Source organism: Lissotriton vulgaris, chromosome 8 (genome assembly GCF_964263255.1).
Source record: "Lissotriton vulgaris chromosome 8, aLisVul1.2, whole genome shotgun sequence".
Classification (NCBI taxonomy): Eukaryota; Metazoa; Chordata; class Amphibia; order Caudata; family Salamandridae; genus Lissotriton; species Lissotriton vulgaris.
The window spans coordinates 562,974,934-562,986,802 of record NC_141696.1 but is presented as its reverse complement, the minus strand read 5'-3'; the positions used below and the strand labels follow the sequence as shown (position 1 = coordinate 562,986,802).

General features: G+C 44.5%; 1 protein-coding gene across 1 annotated transcript in view; it reads left to right on the top strand.

Moving 5' to 3' along the window:
- Window positions 1-11,869, top strand: part of CLYBL (citramalyl-CoA lyase) — a 2,598,854-nt gene that overhangs the window by 1,337,249 nt on the left and 1,249,736 nt on the right. The gene's annotated exons all lie outside the window — the stretch shown is intronic.

Genomic DNA, 11,869 nt, shown 5'->3' with positions numbered 1-11,869 from the left:
TCTATTGAAAATAGTGAATTTAGTGATCATAACCCGCTCACCGTTCACTTGAAGGGTCCCTGGGTAGTTAAGGAAACCCGGAATTGTGTTTCTGGTAGGCTTAGCACTACTGATGGAATACACCGCCTTTGATGGTCTATGAATGCTGCCGATCTGCTGTACAAAAAAATAACAGACACTTGTACAGATGAAATCTTGAGTTGTACCACAGTTGGGACTGAACCAATTAGGGTCCTGGGTGCTTTTCAAAATTTGTCGGATAAAGTATATCAGCTGATGTTGACACCTGCAAAAAACATAGAAGTCAGGGGACCAAGATGGTTTAACCAGGATTGCTCTAAAGCAGCACGCAATTTAAGGTTGGCTCTGGCAGCCAACCCCAGAGTAAAATTGAATGTTCAAGCGTGTAGGAAAGAATATTAATCAGTTATTGCCACACACAAGGACTTTTTAAGAGAGGAGGCATGGATTGAGATTCTTGATCCAGATACCTTGAAGTGTAGCTCTAGAATCTGGGCATTGGTAAAGAAACCTTTCCTGGTGCAGGATTCGGGTGATGGTCTGGAATGTTGCATAACTAAGGATGAGTGGGTAAATCACTTTAAAAAAATTATACTGTTGCACGTCGATGGAAATCCCCAATTTTCCCCCTTGCGATAGTGATAGCATTATTAGGTTTGAAAGAGGCGAGATTATGGAGGGCATAGTGGGATTGACAGCTGGGAAAGCTCCGGTCCCTGATGGGATCCCCCCTGACTTGTATCGGTCTGACCCTAGCTTTTGGGCACCCATACTGGAGGTGGTCTTCAATGCGGCTGCAACAGTTGGTTGTCCAGAATCATGGGGGGTCTCCACAATTGTTCCTGTCTTCAAGAAGGGGGACAGGGGTAGCCCACTCTGTTATAGGCCAATATCATTAATAGATTCTATCGTCTAAATAGTAGGTAGAATGCTACTGCAGAGATTGTCGGACCGGGCGTTGGCAAATAACATCATGTCCATCGCTCAGTATGGCTTCTGCGGTGGACGTTCGACTATAACACAGTGCCTTAATCTCTTCTTAATTCTAAGCAAGTACACTGTAGCGAAGAGGGGTACAATCCACCTTGCCTTCATGGACTTGTCATCTGCTTTCGACTGTGTTAACAGGGGAAAGCTCTGGCAGTCCATGAGGGAAAAGGGTGTTGATAATGGGATTGTTAATTTCCTTGCTGACCTACACAGTAATACTAGTGCCAATGTAAGTTATTCTCAGGATCTGGGCGTAACTAGTAATTTTGACATCAGAAAGGGTGTGCGTCAAGGTTGTTTCCTAGCCCCCTTTCTTTTTAACTTTTATATCAATGACCTAGATAGCGACCTGCAGAATATTCATGCCGACTGTCCTAGAGTCGGTAGGCGGGGTATTCCTGTTCTTTTATATGCAGATGATGCAGTTTTAATCTCTAGAACTGAGAGGGGACTCCAAGCTCTACTTAACGCTTTTAAACTGTTTATGTCAGACAGAGACTTACTGGTCAACAATTCCAAATCATTCATAATGCAAGTTGGCCAACAGCCAAGTAGAAACTTCTTGTTTAAGATATATGATGTAGTGATCCCTGTATCGAAATCATTCTTGTAGCTTGGGGTTATTTTCGATAATAAACTTAGTTGGGGTCCACATCTTGTTAAGAAGAAAGGTGAATTGGCCAGGGTGAATGCCTCCATTTTTAACTTTGCGGCAAAATTGGGGAAAAAAACTACCAGTGCCATGATGAAACTTTATAATGCGAAATCAGTGGCTACTGCTGTTTAAGGAAGTGAACTGTGGGGATATGTCGTGGGGGAGCAGTTACAGACTGCTGAAAATTCTTCCATGAAGCGCCTCTTGTGTGTCCCAGTTGGAACTTCCAATTTTGCAGTACATGAAGTGTTGGGGGCACAATACTTAAGCGACATTTTTTCTTTACGCCCGCTGACATGTTGGCTAAAGTTTCCATTGACTCATTTGATCATGAAAGACTTTTTCTCCCAGGATAAGGCAATGGGCACCCCATGTTTAAATTACTTGAAATCTAGTTTCTCCAGGCTCGGACGTTTGGATTTGTTTGAACATCCAAGCAGGATTGTAAAAGGGGATGTGGAGGTAATTAAACGGGCTTTCCTCATGGATTGGAGTATGCAAAGGGAAGGTGTGGAGCTTCAAAAACCAACTGTAAGAAAATCTGTTATGCTAAAATCTTGTGAATCAATGGAGCCATATTTGACTGGCTCATTGACCTCACATAAGAAGTTCTTGCTAACAAGGTTTAGGTTAAATCTTTACCACCATCTGCTGATTAGACCAAAAAGTGACATTTTTAATACATTTGCAGCACCCTGTGGCTACTACGGAAAGTCTCCACAGGATATGCTGCATTTTATATTTCTATGTAGATTTTATGATTACCCACGCAAACGCTATCTGGTTGCTCTTTTAAAAAAACGTAATTTTAATCAGATCAGACCAGCCCTTATGTACCTACAACTTCTGCATAAGGACAGCATTCTTCAAGTTACTGAATTTTTAAAGCTATGTATAAGGTTGAGAAACTGTTTGGATCAGTGATAGTCCTCTTTGTTGATTTATTTATCTAATGAATCTACTTATTGTATGTAAATAACTGACCCTTGTATTTTTTGCACTTTACCGTTTATTTTTATATTTATTGAATTTTTAAACTGCTTTGTTGCATAAGTTCTTTTATGGTTTGAATCAAAACCGAAATAAAGTCTCTATTGATTGATTACAATACATCTCAGGCCCATAAGTTAGGCTAAGTTAACATGTGCATGGATTGCATAATGTGCACTTCTCTCCACACAAATAAATCAATTTTTCCACATATGCTTTAGTAATTAACACAGTAATAATATGATTTTTTTTTAGTAAACAGCTCATTATGCCACTTATCCGCGAAAACATTAGCAGACGTTTCTCATGAAACATTAATACAATAGCACCATAATTCAATCCGTTACATCTCCAAACACACATATATTTCATTCGTTTTCAAGGATATTTTAAATATGAAACACCTCCACTGACATTTTCAACATTAATAACAGAATACATGTGAGTGCGAGCTACAGGTGATTCTTATTGTACTCCTAACACATCTCTCAGGGTGGACTAATTTTTGCATTCCTCCGAATCAGGAATTTTCATGAAGATAATTACATTCAGCCATGTTAGAGCCCCTTCCTTTGAGCCTCAGGCAGTTATCTGAAGAAAATAACTACTAAAACAGTGCGATAATGTTATGGAAAAAGAAGACGTATTTGATTAGTCCAGTGTTGCATTTCAAAATAGAAATCGCCTTCCTGGTAGGTTTCTGTTGTTAGTTAGACTCTCAAATGCACAACGCAATTCATTCCTTTAAATACGTGTTCTCTATAATATTTGCTCAATGTAAACAAGTCCATTTTTTCATCCAAAGGAAAATACGTGATTGTAGCATGAGAATATGTTTCCTGCTAAATCGTTTTCTTAAACACATCAAAAGGAGACAGTTTGTATTTGCAGAGATTGCAAGGCGTTAAGTATAGCTGGACAGAAGTTCTATCCTAGCTATTTGGTTAATGCCTAGAAGGATTAAATTAGATTCTGTGGCTGTTAGTCGACGTGTGCTGTGAAGCTAGCAAGTAGGATATTTCTTAAGCCCTGCAAAACGTAATCCTATTACACCGCTGGCAGCTGAATTAACATCTAGCAAGCAGGACTTCACAGATTATTTTTTTACGGTTTCAAAGAAACAGCGAATGGTACATGGCTATTAAATGTCGTTCTTGAAATTGGGGAGAAGGAATTCTGGTGTAAGGCGGGATCAGTGTCACACACATGGGAGATGAGACAGGGATACCGAAAAGGAGGTAAAACAGATGCCTGACATCAAATGGTTAGTGTACAGCGCACTGAACAATGTGTCACAGATCCATTTTCAGAATGCAGTGCGCTCAAAGATTTGATTTACTTTTCATTTGTGAATCTCAGTTCTCTATCAGCTGTTAAACCAGTGAACTGTGAAAGCCCTTGGAATGTTTTCTTCCCCTTCATATTTATTTATTTTTCCTTGTAGAGGGATGCACGCGAGAATGGGGCAAAGATCATAGGGAAAGGTTCAAAGAAACGAATTTGTCTAGGTTCAGGTTACAACATGTGTTGTTCCTTCCAGAACAAATACTTGTCACTCACTGCTTGGGATTTAGCAATGCCATTACTTGTGTGCTGCAGATGTGCTTTCCAAAATGCGCTTCGCACAACTAAAGATCCCAGCGGATTTTGGAGGTGTATTTGGTAAAAGCAACCTGTGAAGATCATTTATTAAATACAAATGATGAATCATTTATTGTCTGTTTTAAGAATTGTCGAATGTCTAGGACCTGTGTTGGGACTGAAAAGTCCCCTGCATGGTGACAAGCGTTCACCATTGCCCTAGATGTCCCAGCTGGAACGGTCTCTGAATCCCTGGTACTGATTTGTTGGTCATGGGCAAACACGGATCATGCATGTGGGCCATCATCTAGGCCTGTCTCAAGGTAAAGCTGTCTGTTTGCACTGGGAGGGGCGCACCAAGCACTGCCCTTAGCTGGAGTATGGTGGTGGCAGCTTACCAGTTTTTGTGTTCAGTAGAATTAATAAAGTGAACAAGGTGCTTTTTAATTGTGTCGCTGAAGTTCCAGGGATGTGGAATTCTTACACCCGACGCCCAGGACATATTGTTTTGGGTCAAGGGCAACAGGTTTTCATGTGTATTTTGTCCTTTTGAAAAGTAGGTCCAACCACCTGAAGCACAAGCCCTTTGGCTGCCAGTTTGCATTATTACATTATGGATCAGGGAAGGGCACTGTCTGCAGTTAAGGTAATATTCTCCAGTATTGGGGTGTCTTTCATAGATGCACATGCCTGAATCATTCCCGGTCGTCGGAGTGGGAGTCCCACGGTACATAAAAAAACAATAATAATGCACATAATAACCCAAAAACCTTGGTAACATAAAACCAGGAAGTAAAGTAGCCCTAAGCTACAAGGAAAAGACTTCCACACCTATGACTACAATAGTCATTATATACAGTCCAAACTGCAGCCAATCAGGCGACATCACCCAACAGAATGTTCTCCCCAGAGGCTCAGGCTCTCAGATTTTCTACCGCACGTCGTGTGAAGGGAGTCTCCCTGAGTTCTGCTCAGTACTTTACTATTCTTCTGGAATTTCTTCTCTTCAGAATGTCATCTTCAAAGAAATCGCTCTTTAGACCTTGTGAATCTTGTGGAAAGCTCCGGCTGTTTTCTGAAGTTCCCCACAAGAAGTGCATTTATTGCCTTTATCCGGATCACGAGGTGAGAGATTGTAAAATTTGCAGGACCTTCCCTCAGAAGACCCTCAGAGATAGAGAAGGGCGCCTACTTCTGTGGCTACAAAAGATTAAAGACCAAGATAACCCCTTATCTGAGGGGGGAAGTGTTGCCTCTGGTTCATCTATGTCCTCTAGGAAGAGGATGGTTGAGGAAGATTTGTCTTCTCCTGGGGCTAAGGTGTCGAGAAAAACTCAACCCTCTAAGGGTTCTGACTTGCCTTCTTCCTCAAAAAAGGCTCCTCCACCTTCAAAGTCTAAGCCTCTGCCTGACACGCCCCCGAGAAAGACTGGAAAGTCTCTGGCATCAAAAAGACTTCCCGAGAAAGATTTACCTCAGAGAAAAACTCTGTAGTCGACGGCTCCTCCGTTGGCGCTACTTCTACGTCGACTTGTACCTTCTCATCAAAGACCCAAGATAATCATGTCATCAGCTTCATCTTCGTCGACGCTAGTCTCTGTTAAGCCCATTCGTTGACAAAGGAGATTTCATCTACCGCCAGCGCTCCGACAATCGTGAAAGTGAAGAAGATCTCGTCGACAGTTGCCTTGCGACGATCGCTTCATCGACGAATGCTGCCTCGTCGACGAAGACTGCCTCGTCGTCGACGACCTCCTTGTCGACGAAAACTGACTCGTCGTCGACGACCACCTCGTCGACGAAGATTGCCTCGTTGTCGACGACCACCTCGTCGATGAAGATTGCCTCATCGACGAAGACAGCTGACTCATCAACGGTAACTTTCTTGACACCAATCCCATCAACGACGATACCATCGACGGCCCACTCGTTGAAGGCTCTTTTGTCATACTGCATGGAGTTGCAAGTTTGGTCTGCACCAACGCCCATTGCCTCCTCTGCACCGCCTACGACAGCGGCTCCTTTGCTACAGAGACGTGGCTCTTCGTTGGAAGCCCCTTCTCCATTACATATCTCTCCTCATAAGGTACCCCTCGAGTTGCCTGAGCAATTACTAGACTCTGGGGAGGATGAATGAGGACAACAGATTCCTCACTGCCAGAAGCCCTTCGGAATTGCTTATTAAGTATCAGGAGGAGGACCAGGATGAAGACCCTTTCCCTGAATCTGTAGCTCCAGCTCCTGACATGGTTCCCACAGCACCGATGCCTTTAGCCTTGCTGAATAATCTGCAATACATGTTGGACGACTATTATCGCCGTTTTCCTCCTTCTGACTCGTCAGAGTTTATTCCATCAACACCCAAGCCTCAAGCTTCTGCTTCTTCCTTAAGGTCTCCTAGACCACCTTCTCCAGTACCGTCTCATCATTCCCATGATGTTAACACCACTGACGATGATAGGGAAGAAGGAGAAGTGGATGATAGGTCTATTCTTATGGAGTGGGACGATTACCAAATTTAAACTCCGTCACCTTCAACTCCAGCTCCCATTGACTCTCCTCCAGTAGATATCGAAGGCTTATGGAGAGGGCGACACAAAAGTTTCTCATACCAATGAAAACAAAGGAGGATGAGTGCTTTCTCTATGATTTTAAAGACCAGCCACGAAAACAGATACGGACCATTGCCATTATAGATTTCTTCTGGAAGGAAGGATTGAGGGTCATGACAGCGCCTGCTTCTCTTCCTGCGGTCTTGCCTCGATCAGAGAAAAAATATAAAGCACCAGAAAACTCACCTGCATGTCTCATAGGCCAGCCGAAAGCTGACTCTGTCATCGTCCAAGCGGCGCTGAGATGAGCCAGGAACCCCTCTTCTCCTATCACAGCTCCGCCAGACAGGGATGGCAGATGGCTGGATTTTATCGGGAAGGAGGTTTCCACCATGGCAGCGACGACCGTCCGTGCTGCTAATTCCCAAGCCCTATTTAGGGAGATATGGCTGGCAGATGTGGTCGGACATCTTCTGCGTTAACATGCTGCCGGAACCATCCAAGTCTGAGGCCTTGAAGATTTTACAAGAAGGAGAGCGTACCTCTTTGGAAATAATAGATGCTGCTGTGGATGTCGTATCCACAGGATTTAGACAGCTAGCGGGTGCTGCAGTACTACGGAGACACGGTTGGCTGAAATCAACATCTTTTAGCCAAGAGGTTCAAGCGAAAATTATTGACATGCCGTTTGATGGGAAATCACTATTTTGCCAGCATGTTGATGAGGCCCTTCAGGCTATTTAAAAAGACACTGAGACAGCGAGTTCTCTCGGTAGCCTTCAATTTCGCAAGCCGCCCTTTCGAGGTGCTAAAGGACGTGGATCCCAACAGAGGTCATACCAATCCTCTCAAGGTAATCAAAGATATCAGTCCTACAGGCAGCTGTCATACGGACAGCGAAATACCTTCTACTCGCAAACAAAAAGAAAGCCCTTCTACCATGGACGGGATTCAACTACAAAGCAATGAGATCCGCCACCTGCCACCATTTCTGACGCCCCACCCTCCCTTTAAAAGTTGGAGGAAGAATATACCAATTTTAACCGAACTAGTCCGCTATCACATCAGACAAGTGGGTTCTGGACATAGTGGCCAGAGGCCATGTTTTAGAGTTCATAAAGATTCCTCCAAACTCTTCTCCCAAAGGCCCACCTCCTGCTCATCTCAAGGAGCTTTTTTCCCAAATAAATTTGATGATTCGAAAAGGAGCGATCGAAAAGGTCCCTCATTTACCAAGAGGAACAGGATTTTATTCAAGATTTTTCCTAATAATGAAAAAGTCGGGAGAATGGCGCCCCATTCTCGACCTTCGCGCCCTCAACAAATACCTGAAAAAATTATCTTTCCGAATGTTAACACTTCAAGAAATCCTTCAACTCCTTTCGGCAGGGGATCACATGGCCGCCCTCGATCTCCAAGACACCGATCCTACCCAGACACACAAAATTCTTACGGTTCAGAGTGGCTAGCAGGGACTTTCAATTCAAAGTCCTTCCTTTTGGACTATGGTCAGCACTCCGTGTGTTTACAAAGCTCCTAGCACCGGTGGCCGCACACATTCATCTGGAAGGGATTCAAATCTTCCCATACTTGGATGACTGCCTTATCAAGGCGAATTCCTTTCCAACCGCAGGCGCACATGTTCAGAGATGTCTGTCACTGTTCCAATCTCTGGGTCTGTCCATCAACTTCGACAAATCTCATCTGGTTCCATCACAAAGAAGACCTTTTTGGGAACCACGTTGGACACTCAGCTTACTCAGACTTTTGTCTGAAAAGAAAGACAACAGAAGATCTGCAAGCTAGCTCGCCTATTGCAATCAAGAAGGTGCATTTCAGTCCGACTATTCAAGTCTTTTCTAGGGATGATTTCTTCCTGCATCCCCTTGATACCCACCTGCCGTCTCAGAATGAGGCCCTTGCAAGAAGAGCTCAACCTCCAATGGTTGCAGATTTCGGGGTCGTTCGACGATGTAATTCGCATCACTCCTCGGATGTGAGAAGCCTTCTTTTGGTGGACTCAGGTAAAGAACATAAAAGAAGGATGTGCATTCCTGGTAGAAGTGCCAAATTTCACTATGACCACAGACTCTTCCCTCGAGGGTTGGGGGGCACACCGTCAAAGGGTTGACGGTCAACGGCAAGTGGAACGTCCAACAAAAGAAGTGGCATAGTAACCTTCTGGAGTTGCGAGCCATTTTCTTGGCCCTGAAGTCCTTTCGAACCGTCATTCTGGGAGCCTCAGTACTAATTCGGACATACAACACTACAAGTATGCATTACTTGAACAAGCAGGGAGGGACGAAGTCGGCTCTACTCTCTCAACAAGCCCAAGAGATCTGGGACTGGGCGATTCGTCACAAGATCAGCCTTTCAAATATTCATGTTCCGGGAGTCTACAATGTCCTAGCAGATTCCCTCAGCAGATTCACAATATCCAATCGCAAGTGAGAGCTTCATCAACCAACATTGAATCAAGTCTTTCGGGAGTGGGGTCATCCCGATCTGGACCTGAATGCGACCAGTCAGAACTGCAAAAGCCCATCCTTTGCAAGTTGGCTTACCCACAACGACTCAAGCGGGAATGCGTTTTCGATGAATTGGTCGCAGATATATGCTTACGCCTTTCCTCTGATTCCGTTGATTCCCAGAGTTCTCCGCAAGATGAAGAAACAACCTTGCCGCCTGATTGTCATTGCTCCCAGATGGCCTTGCCAGTTCTGGTTCACCAAACTTTTTCCTTCTATCAGAGTGTGATCCCATTCAGTTTCAACCAATACCGAACCTTCTGTCCATCCAGAACTGACAGATCTGTCACCTGGATCCGGCATCTTTGAGAGTAGCAGCCTGTCTCCTGAACACCTTGAATTCGCACACCTAAATATTCCTGCGGACTGTCAGGAAGTTTTAGCTAATGCTCGAGCGCCTGCGACTATTAAAACAAGCAAGCTCAAATGTAAGAGATTTTGCATGTGGTGTCAATCTGCCAATATACATCTGATTTATGCAAAACCAGAATACATTTTACCGTTCTTTCTTCACTTGACAAAATCGGGCCTATCCCATTCCACTTTGAAAGTATTCTTGGCAGCTATTTCAAGGTTTCGGCAGGATGGTTCAACTTCTCTTTATTCAGCTGGAGTCATTTAGCAGTTCTTCAAGTGATTGTTTCAGAAGTTTCCCCCTATTCGGCGTCCACCTCCATCCTGGCATCTTAATGTGGTGCTTGCACAACTTATGCGGCACCACTTTGAACCTATTCATAAAGTGGATTTAAAGTTAATTTCGTGGAAAGTATCTTTGCTATTGGCTCTAACATCAGCAAGTAGAGTCAGTGACATTCAAGCATTCACTCTTAAGCCACCGTTTCTTCAATTCACCTCAAATTCAGTGATGCTACGCACCAATCCCAGTTTCATGCCAAAATTACCTGCGGACTTCCACCTTAACGAGCCAATAATTTTAAAAACATTCTTTCCACATCTTCTAACACCTGCGGAAAGAGCCTTACATTCCCTTGACATCAGAAGATGTCTCAAGTTCTATTTACAATGGACTGCAACAATCTGTAAATCGGACCAACTGTTTGTGGCCTATGGGAAGTTACTTCAGGGATATTCAGTATTTAAACAGACCATAACTCGTTGGATTTCTGCTGCGATTTGTCTTTGCCATCAACAGGCGGGAAGACCTTTGCAGACAACCCCAAGAGCGCATTCTACTAGAGCAATCTCCTCATCTACCGCTCTCTTTGCCGGTGTGCCTCTTCATCAAATCTGCAGAGCGGCAACTTGGTCCAACTGACACACTTTTACCAAACACTACTGTTTGGAGGCTTCAAGTGCTGCATATACATCAGTGGGACAAGTTGTTCTCCGCAATCTTTTTAAATAAGTTGAGCCTCTGTTCTCCCTCCTCCACTATGCTCTTTCTTAGATGCTTATTGACATACTTATTCTATGTTTTAAAATTGTTCTGCATATGTTAACCCCTTCCCTGCTGGGCACATTCCCCCGCTGTGCGGGGGCGTGACAGCGCCCCCGTGCTCATGACGAACTCAGCTCGTCATGCAGCACAGTGCTTGTGTGTTCATGACGAGCTGAGCTCGTCATGACCACACCCGTTTCTTTAGAACGTTCGCACAGCAGGAGAATTTGCCCAGCGTGCGAGCGTTCTAAAGGTCACGACGAGCTGAGCTCGTCATGAGCATACGAGAACCGTGGCTCATGACAAGCTGAGCTCGTCATGAGCATAGGAGGGGTTAAATACAAATGTATTTATGCAGGATTTTGACATTATTGGAATTTTATTGCATGATGTATGTATTTATATATCTTTATACATATATATATACTATGGTACAAAGAGCGTCTCACGAGCATTATGTTACTGTATCCAATCTACTCTGATTTAGGCATGTGAATCCATGAAAGACACCCCAATACTGGAGAAGAACAATAGTGATTTACCTGTAATCTGTGGTTCTTCAGTATTGGTGTCTTTCATAGATTCACTTGCAACCTGCCCACCTCCCCTCAGAGGCTGGTTTATGCTCTTATCTCTTGGTTCACTCTTGTGCGAGAAAATCTAAAAGCCTGAGTCTCTGGAGAGAACATTCTGGTGGGTGCTGTCGCCTGATTGGCTGCAGTTTGGGCTGTATATAATGACTATGATAGTCATAGGTGTGTGTAACCAGGACGGGTGGCTCCCGCCCCCTGTGCCCCGGAGTGAGCCCGTAACCTGTGACCCCTCCCTCTTGTTTCCTCAGGTATCAGCGGCCCCTACATGGAACCGGCATGAGGAGAGGTATAGCTGCGATGACTAAGAGCTAGGCCTCAGGCCCTTTAAGTGGCCAGGTGAGAGTATGGCGGAGGAGGAGTCTGGACACGCCTTAAGAGTCGACCGCCCGCAGGACCAGGTGTGTCTTTACACCGGAGGAGCGGTCAGTGAGTGGAGAGGAGCGGCGTGGATCAAGAGCGTGGACGAGGAGGAGAGAGGAGAAGCGGAGAGAGAGGCGAGAGCGGTATTCGTGGAGGAGACAGGAGGAGCTTTGGAGGAGGCGAGAGCAACATCGGAGGAG